Source organism: Neopsephotus bourkii, unplaced genomic scaffold (assembly GCF_033783945.1).
Source record: "Neopsephotus bourkii isolate Nb327-2 ecotype Australia unplaced genomic scaffold, CSIRO-AGI_Nbou_v1 NB_1154, whole genome shotgun sequence".
Taxonomy (NCBI): Eukaryota; Metazoa; Chordata; class Aves; order Psittaciformes; family Psittacidae; genus Neopsephotus; species Neopsephotus bourkii.
The window spans coordinates 1,888,432-1,905,027 of NW_026901640.1; the positions used below are offsets into that span (position 1 = coordinate 1,888,432).

Genomic DNA, 16,596 nt, shown 5'->3' on the forward strand with positions numbered 1-16,596 from the left:
CCACTGCACATGCCAAGCATGATCCATCTGAATCCTCTCCTGTGCTTTCCTACATCATTTTCTAAACTCTGTCTCCTCACTGGCCTTGCCCACTGCACTCTTAGCGGTGTTTAGCACAGGTTGGCCTGTTTGGAGCCATAGGCAGGGTTGGTTTTTCCTTTTCCCTGAGAAGCACTCTGGGAGGACTGGAGGCTGCCATAACAGGAGTGTTCAGTGGGTCTGTAATCAAACCTCCCTGGCTGGGCAGGCTGGGTGCGGGAGGCCAAACCGATTAAACAGAACGTCAACGCACAGAGGAGCCGCATGACTGGAGAAGGAGGAATGGGTTGGAAAAGGAAGTGCCTCAGGAAGGAGGGAAACATGGCCTTGCAGGACAAAATGACAGTGGACTTGGAACACTTCCTGCAGATGCAGATTCCCAGCAGACGCTGTTACCGACACACATCCAAGAGACACCCGTGGAGGGGAAACGCAAGAAAGGCTGATCCCGTTTGATCACTGAGCATAGAGAGCAGTGGAAGAGAGTGGCTGCACCTCTGCAAAGAATTCCTTTCCCCCCTCTTCCTTTTTAACATGAAGAAACTTTGAAAACACCTGCAGTGGGAAACAAAAGGTTAATTAACAAGAACCCAGTCTTTGCACTAAACTGATTGCTGGGACTCCTGCCAGCCTGGGAAGGTTAAAGAGCTCAAGCATGCGTGGGCTGCGGGGGGAATGGCTAAAATTTACAGCTAGCTCCCTGGAAAGTCACAGTTCAGCTGTTCTCCCGGAGCAGGTGCTCATGGGAGCGGGCCTGTCCCTTTCAAAGCGTGAAGATTGATGAAGCCTTCGCTCTCACCAACTGTAAATATACAACCAGCCTTGTCAGAGCAGGTTTGTAACATCACTTGCTGACAGCAAGGAATTGGTTTTAACCTCCTAAACACACACACACACGCGCTTGCCCCACACAGGCTCACACACACACAAGTACTTAGGGGGAAAAAAAAGGCTTTTCCCAGAGAAAAGTCAATAAATAAAATGGTGGGCAAGGCATTTATGTTTTCCCTGCCCAGAGAGGCAGTAGATAGAGGACATGCATGGGGTGATTTCATCCTGGCCTTCAGAAAACAAGCAACATCTTCCTTGGGCTGTGCAGTTTATGGCCAAGTCCTGTAAGGCAGCTCTGAGCCAACATGGGAGCCTGGAGAGCTTAAATCAGTGGAGCTGTGCACTGCCAGCCACCATCCATGGGGATGGAGGACAAGCAGTTCTAATACAGCTGAAGTAACCATTTTCCTCTGCCCCAGTGCCTGCCAGCTGAGCACTCTATAGTGTGTTACAGACAGGAATTAGTTATCCTTTGCAGCCACACCTTATGAAGTTTGACATGCTTGTGTTTAACTTGGGATTTTCAAGGTGGCCTTAAGAGTCCCTCACTGATGGAATACAGGCAGCCTGTGAAGGGAAGGAGGTGTCCATGGGGAACAGAAAGACAGAGAAGGGGTCAAGCAGCACCTCATAGTGATGGGACATACCTGGGGTCTCAGCCTTGGGATCTCCTTTTCTGCTTTACCTTCATGTAAAGGTAAAGATACAAACCTCAGCACTCCTCTCCCATAATTAGTGGGTTGGTTCCTTGAAGGCACTATGGCAGAGGCGAGTCCTCAAAGGGTGTTTTCCCCAGGAGACTTGTCCTTCATGATTGGCTTCAGATGGGCATTTTGTGCCTGGGTAATTGGCCAAAGCACTGAACGACACCCTGCAGGCACAGCCCTTGGTGCTGCCTATGAGGATGAAGGGAAGACACAATGTACAATGGAACAACCCACAGCAGAGACGGAGCAGCATGGGAGAGGTGGCTGCTTCTCCATAGAGGAAATGATTCCACTAATAGCATTGAAAAGTTCCAGGCAAATCTAGCAGGAAAGAATAGCACTGGCAAAGCGTCCCCATAGCCCATGGAAACCAGACAGACTGAATTCACTCCTGACTTCAGTGACTGAACTCCTCGCATGATTGGAAGCAGAATTAATATTCCTGTATGAGTTTCTTTATTGTCTTGCCCCAGAATTAATTTTTAGCACTGCAGTCACTTTAACTAAAAGAATTCTGCAGCATCCTTTACTCAGTTCTCTCCCAAGGAAATTCCTTCTGTGTCATCATTTCTCTAAGGCAAAATTTCTGGATAATAGAAACTGTTTAGCCTAATTTCCTAAATTTCTTGAGATGTTACCCTTGCAGTGGGGAGGGATTAAAGTGGTTGTTTTAGGAAACATCAGTGCATTCCAATCACCCCAAAATTCTACCTTGCAAAATAATCAGGTTTGGTTTTGCTCCACTGCTTCTGTTTTACTACTTTCTTGTGCTTATTATTAATAGATTAGCACAAGACTGCCCTTCCCTTGGGCTCAATAATACATCCCCTGTGCTCTTAGGCAAAACAGGCTTTGGATAATTTCCTACATGTTTCAAAAAGCCCTTTGGTTATCTCTTCCTACAAGAGAAAGAAATCTCTACGTGTCTAACATACAGCTCCAGCAGATCCAGCTTGCACACAGACTTGTCCAGGGTAAAATTCATTTGCATTTCCTTCAGGATACTTAAAAGAATGAACACACCCATGAAAAATCATGCAACTCACTCAGTGTTTGCAAACTGCCACATTCTTCCTTTTCCTTGTGTTACATCCCTGCTCTCAAATTCCTTGACTGACGTGGCTGTTTGAGTTGCTAACGCTCTGTGATGAGGACTGTCACTGTCGTTTCTGCTGTGTTTACCCAGTGCTGCTCACAACAGGGTCCCCCCCCAACGCAGTCCCTCACACTGTGGTACATGCTAATAAATACTAAGAGCACCAGGCGCTTCCCTCTTTTCAGCAGCAGGAATGTAACAAACCTGATGAATAGGCCAGGCACTGGGAATGTTTCCAGAAGCTGTAAGGGAAAAAGAAGTAATTTATTGCAGGTGCTAAACATACATCATCTACCTGTGAATACAGGTGACCATCACTTGCTCAAACGACTAGTGCTGTCCTTGAAGGGAAAAGACCACAAAGGTCTCTTTCTACCACAGTGAGCAGCAAACAGCAAAGTCCTCTGTGAGTTTCAGGAGAGGCAGGCGGTGGTGTGTGCTTCCACTCAACAGCAGAGCTGGCCTGAAACACAGTCACATTGTCTCAGTAAAATTACATTCAGGTGATGTGTTATCCTCAGATTCCCTTCACTCCCATTGCTGCTCTGCAGCCAGAAGAGGTTGGGACTCTTGGGACTCTTCCCCTGGAGTGGGGCAGTCAGGTGCTGGGGGGACATGGGCCCTCTTTCACACATGTATAAAACACCCCAGGCCACCAGGGCTGCTCCAGAATAACCCTGCTCTTCTCCATCTTTGCTTTTCCACACCTCTGGGATGGAGCTGGCATGACATGCTCCAGGCTCACCCTGGTGGCAGAGCTCCTCTGGGTTTCTGTGGGATTTTTAACCAAGCCACATTCCCAGATACTTTCTCAGGAGCCTCACAGGAGCCAGCTTTTTTGGAGCCTGAAAGCCAAGCACCGCTCAGCTCCCTCTCTCCATCCTGCCCATCCCACCCCGGGACACCACAGCCTTACACACTGCTGCGGCTCAGCAGCTCTGATTATTTGTATGGAAATTTGCTCCCGGTTCAGAAGTGGATCAATGACAATTTCTTGAGCTGGCTCCACTTTGAGCACCAAAATTGACTTCTGGAGAAGCTGCTTCATTTCCCAGCTTTCCCCCCACCAGAAAACAGATCATTGCATGGGGCAGGGGTGATACAGCTCTGAATAGGCACTGGGCCTGTTAGACCCCAATATAAAACTCACTGAGGCTCCAAGGAAAACCACATTGCTGCTATACTCCTCCTTGTCACCTCTTTACACCAGAGAGAAATGGAAGCAAATCCATTTGCTAATATTCAATACACCACACAGATATAAATGGCAGCTCAGAGCATAACGCAGGAGAGGCTCATTTGAAGCAATTTAGCTCAGCTATTCCTTTTCTGAGTTCCCCAGTTTGCCCTGTTTCTATTACCCAGCCCTGCCACTTCTTTGCTTTCTATATTGTCTTGCTGTCTGCCCATCCCTCTCCTTGTTCTTCTTTCTTTTACATTTGAAAATACTTCATATGAAAGGCCTCTCTGTCTCACTCTCACCCATCACCTACCAGGTCTCTGCATCTTGCTGGCAGCACATGAATAGCAACTCTCCAAGCTCCTCCCTGGTGCTCTCTCCTCTTCCAGGGGCTGCCAGGGCCTTTCTCCCCACACAGGGGCAGTGGAAGCTGCCTCAGGCCCACGGGAGAGTTGCACAGCCCACAGGACACACTGCCAAAGCTTTCTTGTTTCTTTTCCCCCACACCTACATGCACTGTATTTATCCTGGAGAAACCCGACTTACCTTTGGCTCTCAAATGCCACAATTCCTATCATTTAGGAAGAGTTTTAATTGAAGATTCTGCTCATAAGATGCAGCGTGGTGTCCAAACTGCATTTTTACACCCAAAATAAGTCAGTGGAGTGCATTCTGCACTGGACAGGCACAGGAGGAATGGGAACAGGGGAGATTGAGCTGAGCTCTTAGGCAGAAGCTCTTCCCTGTGAGGGTGCTGAGGCGCTGGCACAGGGTGCCCAGAGAAGCTGTGGCTGCCCCATCCCTGGCAGTGCTCAAGGCCAGGTTGGACACAGGGGCTTGGAGCAAGCTGCTCCAGTGGAAAGGGTCCCACCCGTGGCAGGGGTTGGGACTGGATGAGCTTTAAGGTCCCTTCCAACTAAGACCATTCTGTGATTATATGGGAAGAACAAACCCAGTGCCCAGAGCAGTCTGATGGGGTAAACTTATATTTCATGGGGTGTCTGAAATGGAGCCTCAGGGGCTAGTTTTATAATTGAGTGCCTCTTAGTAGAGCCAAGTGAGTGCAACAAACACAACCCCTCTAGTCTTTCACTGCACATGTTAAAATCATCTTAGTTAACAAAGATTCAGGCTATTAATGCAAATTCCTGGCTTCAGGTTAGCCCAGTGCAGCACTTTGTGCAAGGCCTCCATAAAAGAGGCTTTTCATTTAGCTCTAATAGGGAGGTTATTGTATGTTAAATAAATACTAATTGATTATTTAATATCTATGCGTGGAGGGTTAACTGCTCTGTAATGAGCTCCTCTCCATTAGTGGAGCTGCTCAACGTCAATTAATGTGGGGTTTATAATCAATTGATATTTAACTTGCCCTAACTTCCCTGTTTAGACTCATGGGTCAGCATTCATGAAGTAGCCAGGGCCAGGAGTTTCTTTCCAAATTGGAAAAATATCTGTTGGAAGATTTACAACAGGGTGGAAACTATGAATCCATTAAAAGCTCGGAAATCAGCTCCATAGAACAGGACACAGCAGGGTTAGTCTGTGGGATACCAAGAGCTGCACATATGAGAAACCTCTGGGAATGGGAACAAGGAGCCACATTCCCTTCCCTTCTGTGGGACTTGGCCTTTTTTTTCCCCAGCTTCCCAGGAAATGCTCTGTACCATTTCAGAGCTTTGTACCATTACCCTCTCTCCTTACTCAGAACATTAAGCAGCACATGGGATAGAGCTAGGCTTGTCCCCCCTGTGATCCCAGCTTTCCTGTCCAGTTGCACCTCGATACACGCTGGAAATGGGATATGCAATGCCCCATTTGGAAATGAGTGCAAGGTAAAGATTAGGGACAAGGTTTTCCAGGATGACCAGGGGATTTAGACACACAGCTGCCATTTATTGTAATGAGCCGTTTGTCTCTGAATCTCCCAACTGCCTTTTTAAATGGCTAAGACTTTATTCCCTTTGCCTCTGCTCCCCAAACACACCCAAATAAATCATGTGCAAGCCGTTTGTGGTGTACACCAGGGAAAAAACAAGGAACTTCCTCATGAAAGGAGTGATCACAACTCATTTACAACCATTATCCAACATTATTTCTTCTCTAATTTCCTTACTTGGCAGCTTTCAGTTTCCATGATGTGGCAGAGTTTAGCTTTGCTTGCCAAAAATTTGGGCTGGAAGAGAACATGGATGGAAGTACAGGATCTTTTCCCATCTGAGAGCTTCCTTTTCAGGTTTGCCCTCTCTTGCACCCAGCTAGACCCCTGCACCCTAGCAGGCCACCCCAGAAGCTAAATGTTCCCTTTAAGTATTACTGTATTTCTGATCAGCAGGGTTGGGTGCAGGATGATGGATTCCCATTTCAGGGTTCTCATTCTGGCATGCAGCAGCACTCATTAAAGGCGACTCACTCACTTTGCCATTGTGGAAAGCAGCTCATCTCACCCACACTGAGAGCAGGTCAGTCCATGTGGATTGTCTGATACTAACATCTCAGCCTAAATCTTAGCCTAGATAAGGTCCCCGTCTCCCCCACTTGCTTTATAGGCTTTCTAAAACGTGTGGATGTTTTAAGCAATAAAAGAGGGTGCAGAGCAGATGAAAGTGTTGAAATCCCTCCTCTCACTGCACTTGTTCAGCGCTAAGACAATGGAGCTTAAAGCATCATTGCAGCTTTCAGGCGGTGTTATGATGCAGATAATGAAGATGAAGCAAGAACAAAGAGGCTAGATCATGGTTTGAAGTCTACAGACTGATTTATGTCATCTGAGGATCTGGCCCAGTTAGATCTAATTTTAACATCCTTGACAAATTCCCTTTAATGGCAAACTGTCAAAAGGGAATCTTTTCTCCGCCCCTCATCCTTCCATCTCCATGAGCTGTTCCCTGTGCCAACACTGTTCTCCAGCAGTAATTGGCAGTATCATTCCATTATCACTTATTCTTAAGGCCTGAGGATTTCATTCCTTGCAATTTTCCTGTTGTACAAATTCATGTCTATTAGTTTAACACACGGGCATGCATTTATTCCCTCTGTCTGTGTGTGTCTGGGGAGGAAAACACTACTTAAACCTGAAAGGAGCCACTGTCTTATAAAAAACCTTAAGGAAGCAAAAGAGCTAACAGGACCCGTAGTTGTGACTTCCAGTAGGAGGTGCCTCGGTCTCTGTTCTCCTTATAAGCATTTTAAATGGCTGATGATCCTAATGAACTTAATAGCATCACTATCCAGGGCCAGCATCAACGCGTTGCCATCCCGTATTTTGCAGAAATAGCTCCTCTTTAAGCAGCGCACCCCTGCTTTGAGCAGGAATGGGTTTTAAAAGTGTCTGAGCACACAAAGGCAAAATCTTTTTTGAAACAGGGTGGAATTGGTTGGTGATTATCACTGAAAAGCTGGCAGCCACCAGCTAACCTTCTAACAATGAAATATGGGAATTTACCTTCATGCTTCAGTGCTTGCTATTCAGCTGTCTACCAGGGTCTAAATCAATGATTCTACACCCTCCACTCAAGGTTTCTCTTTCAAATGCTGCAGATATGACCTTAAGTTCATCATCTAAACAATGCAGTTCACGTTTAATTTCATTAATCTAAGATCTTCCATAAAATTGCAATATGGCACCATACCTTTCAAGTGCCTTCATTAAAACCCATGTTATTTCTAAATCCCATGCATATCTATGAGGTCATACGGTGGTTTATGAAAGTGGGTTTTTGAAAGGCTCACCTCCTTTATCACCAATTGGCATAAGGTAGTTTACAACAAAAAACATTCAAAATAAATCCTCTCCTATTGCTTAGGTGATGAACAGATCACCCATTTCTGAGAATTACCCCTTTTCCCAGGGATTTTACATTTGGAGGGGAAAAGAGGAAATCATGCAACCTTCCTTGTTCATAGATTTTGTGCTGTTTACGATGCATGGTGCAGTGACCCTTTTGAGATGCATCACATCATTCAGCTCTGGTGAACATCATTCCCAAGATTTGCCCCCAGATATCCATGTGGCACCATGGTCTCAAACTGCAGATTGGATTTTTTTTGCTATTCTTGCAATAATACATTGGCACAAGTTTCTTTTCCTACTACATCCCTTTCCTTATCTCTAATCTGTATTATGCATCACTTGGCATTGTGATAACACTTTGGAAGGCCAGTTGGAGCAGGGACCTCATGATAGTAGATGCTGAGAGCATGAAGACACATCCTGCCCCCCCAAACCTCCTCTCTCTCAGCACTTCCAACCCATTTAGAGCAAAAGATATTCAAAGAAAAGACTTTTCCTCTTTATTTTGTGCTCGCATCAAGCAAGCACAATTTGTGCAGTAAAGTTCTTACCTAATTCGGGTTTGTGTGCATAACATAGCAGCAGAAATGCAGAATAAATAATCATCTTCCTAATAAGTGTGCTCTGAGATGCACCTGCCTTCCTGCACTCCAGATCCCTGCAGACTCCACAGCCTCCTCCAGGATTGTTTCCAGGAGCAGGGAATAAATTCTTCCTGAGCTTACCTGAGCTGTGCTTGACTCCGGGTGTGCACAGACACCCCCCACTGCTTTTGTAAGCAGCATCACAGCAGGGAAGGAGCTGAGCTCCCTTTGGAAGCATCTTAGAGGTGGGGCCCATTCCCCCAGCCTTGCACAGGCATGCCAATTCTCCTTCTTTATTAGCACTTGCTTTACTCCCTTCCTGCAATGAAAAGCAAAATAAAGTGCTGTGCAGCATCATTTATTGCAAAGCCACCAAAATCCACTTCCCTAAGAAATCAAAGCAACAACAAGTTCCGTGAAACAAGGATGTTTTATGTGTCTCCTTGTGAACTGGGAAGCAAAAATACCAGGTAAGGCTGGGAGTAAAACTCTTCTGGAGCATTGCAGAGTCTCAGGACTACTCTGCCTTGCTTCAGAGTGACAGGAGCACACTGGGAGCACTGGCGGGGCACAGAGGTACCCCAGGTGCTGCTATGAAGCACTCAGGAAGCACTTGAAATTCATTCCCTCTCTACACGTTGAAGCAGAGTGGTCCTGAAGCCTACTGAAGCCACTAGAAGACCTTTCTGTGTGTATGGGCTCAGTTTAGACCTTGTTCTCTAATTAATTGCAAGAGAGGCTACATTGGAGCAACCACTGCTCCCTCCTTAATTAAACTTGCCACTTAAACCTAAGCTCAGCGCCCGCTCTATCGATCTCTTCTGAAATAACCCACCCCTTAGGTCAGTGCTAAACAAAACCAGATCCCTAAATACATTGGAGTATTTAGGTTTTTCACAGAGGTAAAAAGGACACAAATAACGATACCTGTGCCCAAAGTAAAGTCATGATCCACAGTGTTTCCATCTCTTAAGCGAAACGTTAAGCAGCCTGAAGAGTTGAAGCTGTCCCATGGTGCTGCCCTCATCCTCTGCACTGTTTGACTGAGGCTTGAGCAGGAGCCGCTGAGACAGTGCTATTGAGATGTCATTTGTGACAAACCTTCCACAGTTAATACTGGTTGATGACTTCAACCTCGCCTTCCTTCAGCCTTCCAGAAGAACATACCCCAGCTGCAGTACTGCACTGACGGTGTAACATTACTCTGAAGAAGCAATTACAGCAAGCAGAGCAAGGAACTAAAGACAGGTCACCTAAATGAACTGAGGGAAAAGTACATGAGAAAACAAGAAAATGTCTTCATCACTTTTCAGGCTTCAAATTGGAAAAACAGGGATCAATACAGCAGAACTTCATTTAATGGTGTGAAAAACAATCCACCCCAAGACAGGCAGGAATCACTTACTGCAAAACAAACAGGCCAATTAGGCCCGGGCAGGGTGCAGTGGGACACCAGCACTGGAGCCATTCCTCCAGCCTCCAGATGAAGCCACCAAGGGAGGATACTCTGAGGCCACACGGCAAAATATCCCCCCAAAAGGGCCACGTGGCTGCAGTTTGCTGCTTTTTCTCCCCTATTTTTTTCATCCATTACACTTTCCATTTCATTTAAATGATGGCAGAAGTGGTGTGCAGCATTGGCTGATGGAAACACCGAGAGAGCTGGGCTTGGGAGATGGGGACACAGCACGTTCTTATGCGTGCTAAGGTTTGACCAACACCTCTCAGTCTGGCCCCTAGCACAGTGAGGAGGGGGATGTTACTGAGACATGGGTTTGTGTTGTCTATGATGCTGGGGATGTGCAGAACCCCTTTACCATTGCTGTCGCACCAGTACCTTTCCTCATTGAAAGCAGCAGACCCTGCAAAGCCATGCTTGCATTCCTTCTGCATCTTTCCTCAAGGCTTGGTCCAGTGTGACCTTAAAACTTCCAGTGTCAGAGTGCAGCACCGTCCCCAGGTGACTCATTCTGTTGACTGACTGCTTCTGTGTTAGGAAGGTTTTCTTCCTCTCTAGAGAGATGGCAGCTCCCCTCTCCAGCGTTCATCCAGGACACAAGCATCCGCCACATGAGGAGTCTGTTGCTCTTACTGCCATTGCCACTGCCAGGTCCTGTAGCATATTAAACAGATTAATTGAAGGGATATAGAGGGAGCATAAAACCCACCAGTGTTCACTGGGGGCAAGTGCCACTGAAATGGAGAGGGACTGAGGCAGGAGCTGACATTTGCAGGAGTAACATCGTGTTATTAAGAGGAGAAAATACCTTTGCCTTACACTTAATAACAGCTACCAGGGCATATTCAAACCCAAATATTTGTAAGGCAGCAAGTTCACATCTTATTCCCCCTCCTTCTCCCCCTCCCTTGTCAGTCAAAACCAGCCCTGGCATTCCAGACTCACAGAGCTGCTGGTTTTAAAGCATCTCACAAAGCAGCGTGCACACCAGGCCTAAAGCTCAGACCTAACTTTGCATTTATGTTTGTCTGCAGGAAAATAATCAGCCCAAAACATGTGGCCACAGTCCCTGCTGCACATCCAGAAAACTGCTGTGCAAGGCCATTTTCCTCTCTTTTTCCCTCCCTTCTGCCAAAACATCGCTTGTATTTTCTCCCTTTATTTATTGGAGTGCTAAATGGATTATTTCAGTAATAAATCAGGCCCTTTCATTACAGTTTTAAGGTGTTGTCACTGTTATGAAGTACAGTGTGCCATCAAAATTAAGCTCAGACTGCATTACCACCTCTTTTACAGACAGAGAATGACTTGATGGGGTTTTCTTTCCAGCAGTCTAAGCACTTTGTGTCTTGCCTTCGAAGAACAACTTGCTCCTTAGATTCAGACACCTTCCTCCCCAGGTTATGCAGTTTCCATTCCGGTTGCCTCACAAGTATCTTAGCATCAGGTTGGAAACCAGAGGGATGATATTTCTTCTAGCCCAAGCTAACTATTCATGTAAATGGGAGGAACTGGTAATGGGAAGAGGCGATGCTAGAGCAGAATTACGCAGTGTCTGGCTCCTCTCACTTCCCAAGGTTTAAATCAGAAGTAATGCCACTGAAGTCAGTACAGCAACAATTGCCTCAGTGCTTCTGAGGCAGCCTTTTGGTTTTGCTGTGCTCATAACAAAGGTGACTGAAGGAGATGCTGATTGCCAGGGTAATTTCTAGTCAACTTCACCTGAGCAGGACCCCATTCTCCTTGTCTACCCCAGTGAGCAAATAGAGCCCTCATTGCCATCCCCCCTGCCCGTTCCATGGCTTCAGTGAGGACAAACAGCATTATTGGGCCGTAATAACCAAATAAGTCTCCATCTGTGTTTAGTATTAACAGCCTCAAACTAGCAATGGAAATGCCTACTTGGGTGTTTGAATCCCATATGAAGTTATGTGAATTTATGGAGTATTGATAACAATCAGAACTGTGCACGGTGCAGGGGTGAGACAGTGAAGGCTGGCTTCCAAAATCCAGAGCTAAAGCCCTGAGCTGCTCTATGTGATGGTGGCAAGTGCCTTCAGATCTCTCCTTGCAGAAGATGGAGCCATGCCGAATCCCCGCCTCCGAGGCCTGCATGGAATTCCAGACAGGAACATGTGAAGAAAGCTTGTGTGGTGACAGCCTTGCTGTTCCCACCCCAGCATAGGAATCATACACACATCCCACTTTGCCTCCTTGCTTGGGCTCCCCATGGAAGCTGGGGTGGGAAAGCCCTATCTAACCCCCCCCCATTCAAAACCGAAAGCATGAACACTTCAGCTGAATGGAGCATTAAAACACTCCTCTGTTAAACATATGCTCAAGATCCAGTGCTTTTAAAGTTAAGTGTGTTATAAAAGGCTTCCTGAATTGCATCTTTACAAGTATTATATTTATCTTAGATGTAAGATGCAGAAAAGGCATCTGTAGCAGAGCCAGCGTGAGGGGCACGGCCACATTGCACTGGGGAATGGGCTGAGCTGCACAGGTCAGGTCAGGTAGAGCAGGTGGACAGGGCTCTTTATCACATAGGTTAAACTCAGACCACTGACCTATGTTTCACCACCACCACCACCGTGATGCTGCTGGTTTTAAGCAATAGGTGGCACTTCAGGAAAAGGAGTTTTCCAGCATTCCTCCTTTGTGCCTTTCCTTTAAATCAACAGTAACATTAGTGACAGGGTTTTTAAAACCACAATATCCCAGATGAGTCAAGAACATCTCACCTGCAAATAATAGAGCCCCCTCCAACCTCTGCTATGCCTACTCCTTATTCCACCCCCTGACACAACCTGGGAGCAATCCAAAGGAATAAGTGACATTATCCTGCAGTAGCTCGGTGACACTTAGGTTCCAGTCTTCAGAAAAGCTGTGGGCAGGTCTGCCTAGTGCTGCAAAAGTCATTTGAGAACACTTTATGGGCAATACTTGGAGAGCTGTATGTGTCAGTGACCTGCTGCTGCTGCATCCTCTGACGGAGCTGCAGAGGGTTTCATTCATCTTCCCTTTCTGGCCATGGCTCTGGCAAAGATGAGAGCCTGAAATCTTATGTATTATTTAATCCTTCTCTTTATTAACTCCACAGCATCTCTGATTGTCCAGTTTGGGGATGGCCACAATGGGATGTACCGTGTCTCCACAGTCCCAGCGCTGCTGCCTCTGCAGATCCTCGTGACCACCCTCCGAGCGAGGCGAGGCTCTGCAGGACTGGAACAGAATCACATCACAGAATCACACACTGGTTTGGGCTGGAAGGGACCTTGAAGTTCAACCCACGGGCAGGGACACCTTCCACTAGAGCAGGGTGCTCCAAGCCCCATCCAGCCTGGCCTTGAGCAGTGCCAGGGATGGGGCAGCCACAGCTTCTCTGGGCACTCTCGCAGGGAAGAACTTCTTCCTAAGACCCCATCTCCACCTGCCCTCTGTCACCTTGCTTCCAGAACTTCACTGCTGCCAGGAAACAGCAATGTTTTCCCTTTAGAGCTGAGGGCTGAGTCTCCTTCAGTGCGGAGGTGCTGCTGCACATGCGTGGTGCTGGCAGAGAAGGACCGGGGCACCCTGCAGTGCTGCCCACCACAAAACAACTATTGACAGCTCTGAAGTTTTCTCCTTCATTAAAGCCATAGCAGAGGCCCAAGCTGCTCAAGGAGTTAAATGTATTAAGCAATTTACAATTAATATAGAACTCATTCCAGAGATATCTACCAGAGAGTACAACAGGGCAATTAACCCACTAATACACTAGGCTATTACATCGCTATGTCTCTTATTTTAGCCTGAGGTGATTTGAAACGCATTGGATTAAAGGATATTACAGGAGATAGCATGAAAAATAGCTTAATGTAATGAGCCATCCCGTGATGTCTGCTATTAAAGATGATTTGCAGTTGAAAACTACAACATACAGTAGTTCAGCCATTTAGAAACATGAGTAATTTAACCCTTTCCTAGCCTGTGCCCCTTAGATGAATCGGTGCTCCTCCCCCCCCCCCCCAATGCCTTTATCTGAGGATTATCAAATGCACCTTATTAAAGTACAATGGTATCTTTGGGAGATTGGTGCCCAAGGTTAAGAGAAACCACTAATCTGCTAATAACTTTTAAGACTAGATCCCTGAGCAAGTAAATAGGCTGAGGCAGAGGGAGGCTGTTTGACTGGCACCACGTTCAGGAGGTGGGAACTTGTAGCAAATTCCTAGAGTAGCCTTAGGCCTCTCATATCAGCTTCAAATGGTAACTCAGAACTGGGAAACAAAAGCATCTTATCTTAACATCTATAACCATACAGCTTAGCATGGAAATGGCAGCACCCAGGGAGAGGGCTCAGCAGTTGGAGAAGTTCCTGCCTGTGGAGCAGACTTGCCATAGAGACCTCTGATAGCTCAGGCACGTTCACTGCTGGCTTGGTGCTGCAGGTCATCCGCTTCTCATCTTTAGTTTAGCCTGGCTTTGGTCAAGAAACCAGCACCAACAAGCCTGGGTACTGAATAAAGGCACCTAGAAGTCATTCTGTTCCCAAAAACACACTGGAGCAAACACTATAAGCACAGAGCTTTGGCCATGGGCTTTATTCATCCTCGCTGGCAAGGAAAGGACTGTGCTGCTGATGTGTGAAGGGGATGATGAACACATGGAGGTGCTGAGTGGCAGATCCTGCATGCACAACAGCCCAAAATCTGCACTGCAGCCAAAGTGCCTTCCCGTGAGTGCCTGTAGCACAGTTATGTATTAGCAGAGCACTCTGCCAAATGATGCAGCTGTAAATGACCTTCCAAACCTGGATCTGCAGAGACAGGTGATGGGGGAGCAGATGAGGAAAGCAAGGAGGAGGTTCACTGTGCTCCTGCAGAAAGCCACTGACTTCACAGAGCATCTGCCTGCTCAAGGCCTTCTTCAGATGAATTTTAAATGGTCCAAGGATGGAGATTCCCTCACACCTTGGTGCTTCTTTCAGTGCTTGGTCACCATCAGTTAGAAAGAGGTTTTCTTACACCCAGTCTGAACTGTATTTGCTGTTGCTTCTTTCATTTTACTGGAGACCAGGTAGAAACACCTACAGAAGACCCCTCCAGCCGCTCCATCTGGTGTAAAGAAAGGGGAGACATCAAGTATTCAGCAGGAGCACACGAACTCAGAGCACAACCATCCCATGGCCTCTCCCAGAAGCCAGCAGCCTGAGGCTGAGCCAAGGCAGCAAACCCCCACCCTGCCCAAGCTCAGGTACCCCACTGAGAAGATCTGAACACCACCAGTGGGGAAGGAGAGCCTGTCCCTTGGCTTGATGCTGGTTATGCTGAGCTTCTAACCACCACACAGGTTTTAGTGCTTACACCTGGGGGTATTTCAGCCCAGCTTGCCCCCTGCCAGCTGACATCCTCCCAGCCCAGATGCTGCTGATTTCAGCTCTCAGGAAAAGTCACAGCACTGGGAAACAGTTTCAACCTGGGCAGCGTGTGTTTCTCTTGCTCTTGTTTCTGTGTTTCCTCCTCTTACCCAGAATGCAGTAAAATCACTGAATTCATGCTGTCAGTCATCAGGCTTTTTGTCTATGAGACGAAGACCCCAGGCACAATCTCTCTTTTTAAGAACCCCATTGACACAGAAATAGAGATGAACAAAACTGGCACTTATTTTTCCCCCAGGAAAAGATAGGATTTTTCTCCCCATGTTTCCTGTCAAAAAGTTTCTTTCTTCAACAAACAGAAATAAATCCCATGCAGCCCATTAAAGATATTGCAGGGGGGACCTGGGGAAGAGTTACAAGTACATGAAGAAGTGGGCAGGATGGTTTGCTGCCTTGACCCACACCACCCAAGCATCCTCTGCTGTGGGTGCAGCTACCTGTTTCCCAGGAGTTGCCATGTGCACCAGCACTCCCCTGGGAGAGGTGGCCCAAAGCAGGGTCAGTGGCTACTCAAGGATGTGCCACTGGTTCTGTTTGCTTTCAGTCATTACCCTGGGATTCAAAAGCGGTGTGCCAGCTTGCACTGACATCATGAGGAGGATGGATGGCATCATTGTGGTTCCTTTGAGCAAAGCGTGAGGAACGAGGAAAAGAAACCCAAATGCCAGCAAGAAAAGCACTCTCAGGCTGAGATTCTCCTGGGCCTGAGCTGAGACATTTCTGCACCAAAGTGGAAAGAGAAGGCAAGAAAAAAGCCATTTCCCCAACTGCCCCCCGTGCAGAGCATTCAGTGGGGATTTTAGGCACAAACCCTTCTGCAGGGCCAGGAGGGAGGAGGTGGTGGGGACCTCCTTCTAATCAAAGAACTTGTCACTGTCGCTTTGGCCTTAGCAGATGCCACGAACAATAACCAGGATCCCGTGCCTCTGAAATGCATTATTAACAGGCTACATTCATTGCTATACACCCCTGCTCCAACCAGCTTTCCTTTTTGTTTCACTCGGGGCTGCCTGCATCCCAAGTGGCACGGGAACCTGTCATTTCTCATTTCCATCCGGAGGAACAAGTGATGTGGGAGAAGGGGAGAGGATGACCAGGGCTTTCTGACCTTTTCTCCTTCAATTCCACTCCTCTCCTCTGTGAGGAGAAAATGGCAGTCACACTAGGTGGAACTGACAAACTCATCTCTGTGTCACTGCCTTACGTGTACAATAGCTGTGTCACTCGGCGTCAGGAGGAGGAGGCAGTGATGGGATTAGGGGCCCATGATGGCCCTTACCTGTGAGCAGATTTAAGCCTTCCCACTGCACCCCATGCTCGTTGGTGCCAGCCAAGGTGGGGTTATTTAATTGTGAGCAGGGTGATGTGAAGCGCACCATAAAAATCCCATGTCATTTGCTCTTCCTTTCCAAGTGGGATTGGTGTCTCCATGTGCCTGCAAAACCCCTCCTCAAGGAGCAAGACCTTGTGGCTTCTGAGGTTGCT

The 16,596-nt window shown here is 47.1% G+C and overlaps 2 long non-coding RNA genes across 2 annotated transcripts; one reads left to right on the forward strand and one right to left on the reverse strand.

The window, feature by feature from the left end:
- The first annotated feature begins 310 nt into the window (after positions 1–310).
- LOC133217845 (uncharacterized) lies at positions 311–12,878 on the forward strand. The gene is made up of 3 exons (XR_009726974.1): positions 311–873; positions 2,981–3,176; positions 12,793–12,878. It is a non-coding gene; the product is annotated as an uncharacterized LOC133217845 (long non-coding RNA).
- A 471-nt stretch (positions 12,879–13,349) lies between these two features.
- Positions 13,350–15,493, reverse strand: LOC133217696 (uncharacterized). Its single transcript, XR_009726934.1, has 2 exons — positions 15,038–15,493; positions 13,350–14,788 (listed from the first exon to the last, which is right to left on the reverse strand). It is a non-coding gene; the product is annotated as an uncharacterized LOC133217696 (long non-coding RNA).
- Positions 15,494–16,596: the final 1,103 nt, after the last annotated feature.